This window comes from Nannospalax galili, unplaced genomic scaffold, assembly GCF_000622305.1.
Source record: "Nannospalax galili isolate Female #2095 unplaced genomic scaffold, S.galili_v1.0 scaffold1200, whole genome shotgun sequence".
NCBI classification, from domain to species: Eukaryota; Metazoa; Chordata; class Mammalia; order Rodentia; family Spalacidae; genus Nannospalax; species Nannospalax galili.
The window spans coordinates 2,888,879-2,901,734 of record NW_008347131.1 but is presented as its reverse complement, the minus strand read 5'-3'; the positions used below and the strand labels follow the sequence as shown (position 1 = coordinate 2,901,734).

The 12,856-nt window shown below is 38.2% G+C and overlaps 1 pseudogene; it reads right to left on the bottom strand.

Annotated features, from left to right (window-relative positions):
* Positions 1-11,452: 11,452 nt before the first annotated feature.
* On the bottom strand, positions 11,453-12,445 carry LOC103742600 (annotated as a pseudogene).
* Positions 12,446-12,856: the final 411 nt, after the last annotated feature.

Below are 12,856 nucleotides of genomic sequence, written 5' to 3'. Positions count from 1 at the left end.
CAATTTCGTTAAAAATGAATTTTTCTCTATGAGACTGTGTATTGTAATAATGAAATGGCGATCTTTTTTAAAGGTGAAAACCTCATTAATTTTATGTCTTATAGGGTTTATACTGAGTACAATATTGTATAACTGTAATACTTCAACTGTGAACCTAAAAACGTACAGCCAGTTTTGTAAGAGATGCAGCCTAGCTCGAAAATTGTTATTGAATATGTCAATACTGATGTAATGAAATGCTTCTTCTAGGTATGTGGTTATTAAAAAAAATTTAAAAAAAAATAACCACACACTGGGCCATAAAACAAACCTCAACAAATGAAAAAAGTTGAAATAATTCCATACATTCTATCAGACCACAATCCAATAAAGATCAAAATCAACACAGGACAAAGTCCTAATCACTACATGAACTCATGGTGATTGAACAATACACTCCTAAACAATGAGTAGGTCAAAGGAGAAATTAAAAGATATAAAAGAATTTCTGGTATTCAATGAAAAGTACAATACAGCACAACACAACCTATGGGACACTTTAAAAGCAGTCCTAAGAGGGAAGTTTATGGCTCTAAGTGCCTACATTAAAAAATGTGAAGGAGTGCAAATAAATGACCTAACACTGCAACTCAAGAACTTGGAAAGGTAAGAACAAATGAAACCCAAACCAAACAGAAGAAAAGAAATAACAAAAATCAGAGCAGAAATTAATGAAATAGAAACAAAGAAAACAATAAAAAGAGTAAATGAATCTGAAAACTGGTTCCTTGAAAAGCTAAACAATTTACACAGACCATTAGCCCAGGAAAGCAAAGAAAGAAAGAGCAAATCCAAATCAACAAAATCAGAGATGTAAGGGAAAACATCACAACAGACACCCAAAATAGCCAGACTATTATAAGGGAATATTTTTAAAATGTATATGCTACTAATTTGAAAATCTCAAAAAATGGATGGATATCTAAATTCATGGGAACCAACAAAGTTAAACCAAAAAGAAATCAACAGTTTAAACAGACCCATAACATATAAGGAAATTGAAACAGTAATACAAAGACTCCCAACTTAAAAAAGCCCAGTCTCAGGTGGATTTACAGCAGAATTCTACCAGACATTTAAAGAAGACCTCCAATCAATACTACTTAAAATATTCAAAATGATAGAGACAGAGAGAGAACTCCCAAATTCCTTCTATGAAGCCAGCATCACTCTAATTCCCAAACCTGGTAAAGAACCAACCAAAAATGAAAACTACTGTGTCGCGAGCCGGGACTCTGTCCAGCAGAGTCCAGGAAAGACGACACAGACACCAAGGTGAGGTTCAAGCTTCTGTTTCTCTTGCATCCTTTATTCTCTCTCTTTCATTATCTCATACACTATGATGCTGCTGCGCTCACGCTGCTGCCTCGCTCTCTCTGCTGCTGCTCCGTTCGTAGTTCTCCTATATCTCTCACTTCGTCCTCTCTCATTTCATTCTCTCTCACTTCATTCTCTCTCACTTCATTCTCTCTCACTTCGTTCTCTCTCATTTCGTTCTCTCTCACTTCGTCCTCTCTCACTTCATTCTCTCTCACTTCATTCTCTCTCACTTCATTCTCTCTCACTTCACTCTCTCTCACTACATTCTCTCTCACTATGATGCTGTCTCGTTGTTGCTTGCTTTTGTTTGCTGCCGCTATTACACACCTCAGCTGTTCATATAGCGTTTCCAACAGCCCTCCCTCTAGCCAGGACCAATCAGAGCACACACACGTGCAGCGGGCAGGCAGAGTGCAGCTCATTAGCCACGTAGCAAGATCATCAGGCTGGCAGCACCTGTTTTTGGGCTCACCATACTTCAGAGTTGGGGTAAACAAGCGGGATTCACGAGCATTGGCAATCAGCCAAGAGTTGAAGTAAACAGCACGAGGTTTGGCAGCCAGCCAGGGCTCCATCTTTGGCTGGCTCGGCTGTGCTCGCTTCCCACACTACTGACCCATATCCTTAATGAACATAGATGCAAAATTTCTCAAGAAAATACTTCAAACAACATACAGAGACACACCAAAAAGATCATTCGCCATGATCAAGCAGGCTTTATCCCAGAGATGCAGGAATGGTTCAATAAACACAAAACAATAAACATCGTTAATCATATAAATGGACTCAAAGACAAAAACCATATTGTCATCTCAATAGACGCAGAAAAGACTTTTGACAAAATTCAGCATGCATTTATGTTCAAAGTGCTATTGGGAACTGGACTGGAGGGAACATACCTCAACATAATTAAAGCCACATAAAACAAATCCGCAGCCAGCATCATTCTAAATGGAGAAAAAATGGAAACATTCCCATTAAAACCAGGAACCAGACAAGGATGTCCACTATCTCCACTCCTTTTCAACATAGTGCTTGAAACTCTTGCTAGAACAATAAGACAGGGGAAGGAAATTAAAGGAATACTAAGTGGAAAAGTAGTGGTCAAACTTTCATTTTTTGCAGATGATATGATACTATACCTAAGAGTTCTTAAAAGTTCTACCAGAAAATTCCTAGAACTGATAAACACTTTCAGTATAGTGGCAGAATAAAAAATCAATCTAAAATAATCAGTAGCCTTTCTGTATCACAAATAACAAGCAATTGGAGAAAGAATACAGGGAAATGCTCTCATTCACAACTGCTACAAAAAAATAATAAGGTATCTTGGAATAAATCTGACAAAGGACACCAAAGATTTCTACAATGAAAATTTTAAATCATTAAAAAAAGATTGAGGAAGACACCAGGAAATGGAAGGTCTTCCCACACTCATGGATTGGAAGAATTAATATTGTGAAAGTGACCATCCTACCACAAGCAATATATAGATTCAATGCAATCCCCATCAAAATCTCCATGACATACTTCACAGAACTAGAAAAAAAAACCCTTAAATTCATATGGAAGCACAAAAGGCCCAAGGTAGCACAACCAACCCTGAGCACAAAGAGCAAAGCTGTGGGAATTACTATGCCAGATCTCAAAGTATACTACAGAACTGTAGTCATAAAAACAGCATGGTACAGGCACAAAAATAGACACAGATCAATGGAACATCATTGAAGACCCAAACCCGAGTACATGCCATTTCAGCCACCTGATATTTGACAAAGGTACCAAGAACACATGATGGAGGAAAGACAGCATCTTCAACAAATGGTGCTAGCACAACTGGATCTCCACCTGTGTAAGAATGAAACTAGATCTCTATCTTTCACCTTGCACAAAAGTCAACTCTAAGTGGATGAAACACCTCAATATAAAACTGGAAACCCTGAAACTATCGGAAGAAAATATTGGCAATAACTTAAAATATATAGGTATAGGAAGAGATTTCCTAAATTGGACAGAAATTGCTCAGGAATTAAGATCAGTAATCAAGTGGGACCTGATTAAACTAAAAGGCTTCTGCACAGCAAATAAAATAATCAAAAAATTGAAGAGAAAGTCGACAGATTGGGGAAAATATCTGCACCAGTGACACATCTGACAGAGATTTGAAATCCAGAATATATAAAGAACTCATAAAACAAAGAATCGAGAAACTAAATGACCCAATGTAAAGATGGGCTAAAGATCTAAACAGAGAGTTCTCAAAGGAAGAAATAAAGACAGCTAAAAAACATCATGTTTTTCAACATCATTAGTAATTAGGGAAACGCAAGTTAAAACCACCCTAAGGTATCGTCTTACCCCAATCACACTTGTTAGGATCAAGAGAACAAATGAAACCATATGCTTGTGAGGATGTGGAGAAAGGGGAATGCTAATTCACTGCTGGTGGCATTGCAAACTCGTGCAGCCTCTATGGAAAACACTGTGGAGAACTTTTAAAAAACCAGAAATGAACCTACCATATGACCCGGTTATACTATTTCTTGTCATATACCCAAAGGACTCATCCTATTGTAGAGACACTTGTACAATCATGCTTCTTGCTGCTCTTTTCACAACAGCTAAGAGATGGAAGCAACCTAAGTTCCCCTCAACTAAAGAGCGGTTAACAAAAATGTGGCATGTTTACACAACAGATTTCTATTCTGCAATAAAAAAAAAAGATGAAATGATGAAATTTGCAAGCAAATGAATGAATGTAGAAACTGTTATACTAAGTGAAGTAACAGACTCAGAGAAACAAAAGATGTATTTTCTCCATCATATGTAGATCCTAGCACCAAATACTTTTAAATCCCAGCTCCTTTTAATAAGATGATGAAATACAGCAGTCCCTTCTGCACGAAATAACTACCATCATCAAGACTTCTGCAGAGCGTGATCACTAAACATCATCACAATTGGGCTTGTTGATAGTTGTACTCATTCATTAAAGGAGGCCCAAGCAGGGTCATTGGACCCTCACTGGATTATCAGCTGCTCTTCAGAGCCAACTATATATAATTTGGCCCTAATCGCACTTGGCCTTCAGGATTTGGGAAGGATGAAAGTATACAATATGGGGAAGGCTAGGAAGAGAAGATACGACCCCTGCTGTGTTAAGGCTTTCTAGTGTGCATACCCTCAGCATCTCCTCAGCATCTCAGCAGCTCCTCAGTTATCTCGGTAAATAAGCTCAATAAATTCATTGGTTCCCCAGTAAAACTTTAATCAAACATTGGCTTGACACTAGAACCTTGAAAGGGAATAAACATTGCTTAGCATCCCCAGGAAAAGAAGTCTCACAACAGATGGAAAATTTATTTGTTAATGCTGTTATGTCTCATAATTACTTTAAAAAAATTAAATAAAAAGGCCAGGCATGGTAGCGAAAGCCTTTAATCCCAGCACTTGGGAGGCAGAGGCAGGTGGATCTTTGTGAGTTCAAGGCCAGCTTGGTCTACAGAGTGAGTTCAGGTCAGCTAGGACTGCAGGGAGACCCTGTCTCAAAAACACAAAAAGAAAATAAAAGAATATAAAAATAAAAGAAGAAAATGACAATGTAAAAGATGTTAATGGATATGAGAATGAAGATATTTTCCAAAAAAGAAAAAAATGAGAAAGCCTAAACAAGTGATGAAGGTCTGTGTTGGTTTGTTATGGTATTTAATGGATGAGACAATAATATACACGTAATCTTAAAATTTCTATGGTCATAATTTAGTCAACTAGTTTAAAGAACAAACTATATATCCAGTCAAGGTTTATCTGAGAATATTTGTTTTTTTTTACCTAAGTCTTAGCTACATAGCACATGATAATTAAAAGTACCAGACTAGGGGCTGCAAAATGGCTCAGTGGTTAAGAGCACTGACTGCTCTTACAGAGGACCTGGGTACAATTCCTAGCACCCACATGACAGCTGTGAACTGTCTTTAACTCCAGTTCCAGGGGAATCTGACACCCTCTTCTGACCTCTGCAGTATTGCATGACATGAGTACACTCACATACATGCAGGCAATACACTCATACACATAAAATAAAAATATATTTAAAAAAAAGACTGGTGGAACCAACCTTATTGGATGCTTATCAGCCACAGTTTGAGGCCTATACTTATGTGGTCAGAGGGCCTTAAAGGACAGTTTTCACCCCTTTCCCTACAAACTTGACTTAAGTTCCAGAGGACTATGGAACATCTCTCAAAACATCCTGTAACTGTGGTGAGTCACCTGTCCTCTTGTTCAGGGCGGACATGGAGACCCCATGAGATGGACTTGAGCCAGTGTCCAGTCAACAAAGATCAGGGTCAACTCAGAGGAAACATTTCTTCCACGCTTCAAAGTAAAGCCAAACATGGTCAAGCAGGACCTTTGACTTATCTTCACATAGATGGAACTGGTAAAAGAAAAGAGCCAGGAGCTCCTCCCAAGCCCATGTGACCCCTGATGAACATATCCTCAAATGACCTTTACTACATTAATAAATTGATTTATTTGGAGCAACTGTGTGGACTTAAATATCCAAAAGGAAAATATAACCAAAGAGTACAGTCATCACAATATTTCTTTAATATTTCAAGGGATTATATTTCCCAGACATTAGGCTTAAGTCTATGTAAAAAGTTATTTAGACAATTATTTCTCATTGACGATTTTGTTCCTAACCAGAAAGTGCTGCTCAGATATAAGACTTCAAATCTTGATCTCCAATACTGTAGTACCCACCTGTAGCTAAGGGAAACAACCAGCTAGTGTTCTAAAATGATGGATAAATTTGTTTCTCCCCTTATCTAGAAGCCTTTGAGAGGGAACTGACACAAAGTCTAACCATTCCAACAGCTGTCAAAATACCTGAAAGCAAATTCTGCATCCATAACTTGGGAGTCTAGCCTTAGAAAATAAAAGAAAAATGAGGAGTAACCCAATAGTGGGATGATTTTGGAAGCCCTTGTCAAGAAATTCCAGTGGACGCTCATATGAACATTTGAAAATTGCCCTGTTCTGACTTTTATTCTAGTTCCCTGTCTAGAACTTATAATGCTAATTACTCTTGCCTTTACTTCTCCTTCACATCTCCTATTCACAATTCTTTACCCCCTACAGATAAGAGTTATGCAATTTGGGAGTCTTTTAGATAGACCCATTGAAGGGGTACTCCAGTTGCCCTTCTCTGCGTCCCTGTTCAGCATGCAAGAAGCCAGAGCAGCCTGCATCCTGATTCCCTATTGGCAATTTGGGTAACTTCTTCAGAGGATGGTGTGATAAGAATAGGAGGTAGGAATTGGCTAGGCAGTTAAGGTAAAAAGACCGCAAAGAAAAGTAGCCAGTTTCATGGCTAAAACTCACTATATCCTTGGGCCTCTTAGCAACATACTCAGTTCCGAAGGCCAAAAATGTGAAAAATATTTGAGAGAATTCATCTAAGCCTTAAAAGATTTTAGAGTTACCTCTTCAGAGGGGGGAATATTAGAGTAGCCAAAAGCCCCATAAAAATAAAGAAAAAGAAAAAAAACAAAATAATAAAAATTTAAAAAATGTTCTTTCCTACACCTATATCTTATAGGTTACTGCCAATGATTCTTCTAACAGTTTTAGAGTTTCCAGTTTCATATTGAGGTCTTTGATCCATTTGGACTTGACATTTGTGCAAGGTGAAAGATAAGGATCTCGTTTCATTCTTCTATAGATGGAAATCCAGTTTTGCCATCACCATTTGTTGAAGATACTATCTATCCTCCAGTGAGTATTCTTGACCATTGTCAAATATCAGGTGACTCAAATTGCATATACGCATCTTTGGGTCTTTGATTATGGTAGATTTTTCTGTGTCTTTGATTATGGTAGATTTTTCTGCCAGTACCATGCTGATTTTATGACTATAGCTCTATAATACAGTTCAAAATCTGATATAGTAATTCCCTCTCGGTTTAGCTTTGATGGTTTCCATGATTTTAGACATCCATCCATTTCTTTTAGATTTTCAAATTTAATAGCATATAGCTTTTTAAAATATTTCTTTATAACATTCTGGGTCTTTTTGTAGTCATGATGATTCCCATTTCATTTCTGAGTTTATTGATTTGGAGTTTCTCTATCTTTCTTTTCGTTAATTGGGCTAAGGGCTTGTCAATCTTGTTTATCATTTTAAAGTACCAGCTCTTGGATTTGTTGATTCTTTGTATTGTTTTCCTTGTTTCTATTTTACTAATTTTTACTGATTTTTTATTTCTTCTTGTGTGCTTGGTTTGTGTTTCTTTTGTTCTTGTCTTCCAAGAGTCGTGACTTCCAATGTTAAGTCATTTGTGTTCTTTCTGATACTTTAATGTAGGTACTTAGACTATAAACTTCCCTCTTAGGACTGCTTTTGATGTGTCAAAGAAGTTCTGTTGTGTTTTATTGTCTTTTCCATTTAACTCCAAAAATACTTTCATTTATTCTTAATTTATCCTTTGACCCACTCATCAGTTAGGAGTGTGTTGATCTCTCGAAGTTTGTATAGTTACTAGGGCTTCTTCTGCTGTTGATTTTAAGTTTTACTGCATTGTGATCTGATAGAATGCATGGAATTGTTTCCATTTTTTTTGTACTTGTTGAGGTTTGTTTTGTACCCCAGAATGTGATCAGTTTTGGAGAATGTTCCATGGGTTTCTGAATAGAAAGTATATTCTTTGATGTTTGGGTGAAGTATTCCTAGGTATCTATTAGGTCCATTTGACATACGGTATTGTCTATTTCAGGTATTTCTCTTTATTCTTTGTCTGGTTGATCTGTCTAAGGGAAACAATAGGATATTGAAGTCCCCTGTTATTATCAAGTTGGTATTAATCTGTCTTTGTACTGTTTTTGTGAAGTTGGGTGTACCAGAAGTTGGGGTGTACATGTTCATGAATGTAGTATCTTCTTGGCTTAATTGTTCCTTTGATCAGAATGAAGTGACCCTCTTTATCTAATCTCAATAATTTTAGTTTGGAGTTTATTTTGTCAGATATTAGAATTGCAACTCCTGCTTGTTTCTTAGAACCATTTGCTTGGAATACTTTTTTTCCATCTTTTCACATTATTGTGGTGACCATCCTTAAAGGTGAAATGGTTTTCTTGCGGACAACAAAAGGATGGATTTTGTGTCATAATCTATTCAACTAGTCTGTATCTTTTGATTGAAGACTTCAGTATATTGATAAAGTCATTATTGAAAGATGTGTATTTGTCCTTGTCCTTTTCATTTGTTTTCATTCTTGGTCTAACTTTATGTTTCCACAGTTGTACCTTCATTTAGTTTTGTTTTGTTGCACCTTGGGTATAGTCCTTTGTTTCTATAGCTCTTTATATTGCCTCAAGAATTATTTGAAGGGCTGAAATTGTAGACATGAATCTTTCAGCTTATTCATTTCATGGAAGGTTTTTCTTTCCCCTTCAACTATAATAAACATTTGTGCTGGGTAAAGTATTCTGGGATGGCATCTTATTTCATTTAGAACTGGGAATACTTTGGTCCAGGCTCTTCTGGCTTTCATAGTTTGCATTGAAAAGCCAGCTGTAGTTCAGATGGGTTTACTTTTATGTGTGACTTCTTGTTTTCTTTTGCACCTTTCAGTATCCTCTTTCTTCTTTGATTTTTTTCTTTTTTTTTTACTGATATGCCATGGGGATTTTCTATTCTGGTCCTGTCTATTTGGAGTTCTATATACTTCTTGTATTTGGATGGGCATGTCTTTCTTTAATTTTTAGAAATTTTTTTCTACAATCTTGTTGAAAATCTGGACAATATCACTACCCAAAGATTCTTCTCCTTCCTCTATGCCTATGATGTGTAAATTTAGTCTTTTCATGGTTTCCCTGATTTCCTCACATTCCATTCCTGTGTTTTTTAATTTTTTTTTTATAATATTTACTTGAGTAGTCCAGTTCTTCAACTTTATCATCTGGTCTTGATATTCTATATTCCATTTCATTCAATCTATTGGTATGAATTTGTCCTTTTGTTTCTAATTGACTTATTGAGTGCTTCACTTCCTCCTGCATTTCAGCCCGACTTTTCTTCAATATTTCTTTTTTGTGAATTCAGTCAGAAGTTTATCCTTATATTCTTTTAGTTCTTTGATGTGTTTATTTGTATGTTCCTTAATTTCATTGAAGTCTTGGATCATATTATGACTGATCTTTCTAATTCTATGTCCTAGTTTATCTCTATGGGATTCTCATTGTAGAATTCTTCTACATGACTGTTGGTGTTTGGTGGAAACAAATTATTTTGAATTTTCATATTATTATTTTTTGGTGACTCCAGCATATGGATTGCCTTTGTTGTTTATGATTCTGGTGTGGGACTCAAGTCTCCCTTTGTTGAGTTTAAGTTTGTTTTTGTTTGTATACTTGATGTACCTTGGTTGTTTACTTACTGTGTATGAAAAGCTTCCTGGTCTAGGTTTCAGGTTCACTGTTTTGATTTTATATTGGAGGGACCAGATGCCTCTAGTCAAGCTATTCAGAGGTTCCCACAGAGGCCCAAATGCTCAGAAGCTCTAAGATTTTTTCCTAAATCTTGGGTGCCTGTAGACAGGAGGCACTATGTAATTTGGGAAGCTTGCTATTTGGAGGCTGGAATCAGATGATCTCTGCAATCTGAAATGGTCTGGGCCCAATTAAAATGCAGGGAAGCCTAGCTGTGAAGCAGTGGTGGAGGGGATATAGGCTGTCCCAATGTAGGAGGTGGGCATGGCAGGATTTGGGATGCTCACCACCAAAGAGAGGCTGGATTCAGAGAATTTCAGGCCATCTGGAAAGTCCTGGGCTGCCACTAAAGAGCAGAGAAACCTAGAACTAGAGCAGTGGGAGGGGCTTCAGAGGGTCCCAGTGTAGGGGAATGGGCACAGGATGATTTGGAGAGCTCACCATCTTGTGGAGCTAAGAGGGTAGTCCAGAACTCTTGGGTGCTGTGGCCATATCTAAAAGGAGAACAGGATGTGGGGTGGGGGAGATTGGAGTTGCTCAGGCTGTAGGGAAGTCAAGACACAGTGGGTGGCATCACATCAATCAGGGAAGAAAGCTGGCCTCAGGAATCCAAACCAAGTTGGGGGTGGGGACTGCCATGGTAGAAGGCTGGTCTCAGGAGTTCAAAGGCAAGTTGGGGGCAGGGACAGCTTGTTAAGGCTCTAACCAAATATTCTGAAATATTCAGCAGGTCTGAGGGCAAGGGATCAGGAAGTAATGGGAAAATTCAGAATAAGAGGGCAGTCCAGAGATATGAGGTGCTGAGAGCACACTTGGGCCTATGCTCAAGTCTCAGATGAGAACAGGATTTGGACTCAGGGACAGGCTCCAAGTATTTAATATTTTTTCCACAATTGGTGATGCTGTTTTGGAGAATTAGAACATGTGGCCATGGTGGAGGGAGTATATCTCTGGGGTATGATTTAACCTTGCCTCATTTCCAGTTTGTCTTTCCTGGATTCCTGGGTCTGCTTGAGACTGTGACCCTAAAGCTTTCTGTACCAGCTGCCTCCTGCTGCTATGTATCCCAGTCATGATGAACTCTTATCCCTCTGGAACATAAGCCCAATAAATCCTTCCTTCTGTATGTTACCTTGCTCATTGTATTTTACCACAGCAACATAAAGTAATTACTACACTGTGCTTTCTTCTTTAAAACTGTACTTTAATGACAACACCAACCATTAGTGCCTATATATAAGAGCTCTGAAAAGCAGTCTACGTAGTTCAGTTTTTAGAATACAGAAATTCACAGTGAGCTAACACATTCAACACAATAAAAACACAACTCTCAAATATTATAAGCAACTTCTGATGATTATTTTCTGAGTGCATCAAAACTAATCAAAAAGCAGATCAATGTGCTGTTGTGGCAAAACTCTACTACAAACTCCAAGTACATTTTGTCATCTACAAAGAGCCATAAAATGCATGGGGGAAACAGAATGTGTTCCAGGAAATGTTGTTGGCCATTGATTCATATTGGAGTATTGACTATTTCAAATAATTATTTATTCTTCCAAAGTCTCATTAATTTTATAGTATTCCAAAGAAGCGCACTTTATTGTAGATGATGGTGATTATGACAGAACATAAATGTAAAAATCTCAGGATTTGAGACTTTGACAAGTACCCTCTTTTTCTGTGGCCTCTTGATTTCTCTGTTCCTCAAACTGTAAATCAAGGGGTTCAACATGGGAATCACCACAGTATAGAAGATGGAAGTGAATCTGTCAAAGCTGGAGGAAATGCCAGAGCTAGAAAGCAAATAGACAAAGACACCAGAAACATAGAAGAAAGAAATGGCTATCAAGTGAGAAGCATAGGTGTTGAATGTCTTTATCCTGCCTTTATTTGATGTGATCTTCATAATGGATAACATAATGTAGCCATAGGATATCAAGATAACTAAGCTATTCATTATCTCAAAGATTTTTATTAATATTCCAAGCAGGACTTCTACAAAGAAAGGATCAGTGCACAATAGAGGTATGAGCTGGGATAAGTCACAGAAGAAGTGCCTGATGACATTAGGTCCACAGAAGTGGAGCTGCAGCAAAGCACAAATCTGAGATAAAGAACCTCTGAGTCTTCCCATATAGGATCCCACCACCATCTGAACACAGAGGGTAGGAGACATGATGGAAGAATAGAGCAGAGGGTTGCAAATGGCTGCATACCTGTCATAGGCCATGGCTGTCATGAAGCAAGATTCACATGCCACCAGCATTGAAAAGAAGAAATATTGAACTACAGAGCCCACAAAGCTGATAGTTTGCATTTCCTGGAAGAAACTGAAGAAAAGTTTAGGGACTGTGGAAGTGACATAGCAGAGGCCTATGAAGAACAGATTACAAAGGAAGAAGTACATGGGGGTGTGGAGGTGGGAATCCATCCTTATTAAAACAATGAGTCACAGGTTCCAGGTCAGAGCTGTGATGTAGATGAGCAGGAATATGATGAAGAGCAGTGCTGTGATTCTGGGGAAATCTGAGAATCCCAGGAGGGTGAATTCAGTGATCTTGGTAATATTTCCTATTCCCTTCATTGCTGCAGTCACCCCCAGTGGTGGCCACTCCTCCATTATCATGGGCACCGCTCCTTCATTCTCATGGGTGTCGAGACTGCTCCTCTGCTTGCCCTGGGCCTAGGCCACTCTTCTGCTCACCTGGTGCCACCTTCTGTCATCGCTGCTTTTGCAAGGTTCCAGACCCCAGGGCTGGTGAGGAGACTGTGTCAGCGGAGCTGCATTCAGACACAGGAGACCAGGTTCAGTGACACAGATCTGCTTTATTGCAGGAAGGCATAAGCTTATATAGGGGTAGTGGTCTAATCACAGCACAGCAAGTAGGATACCTTATTAGCATACCAGGTTTAGCATCCTATCACAGTGCAGCAAGTAGGATACCTTATTAGCATAACAGACAGCATCCTATTAGCATAATGGACTTAACCTCCTATCACA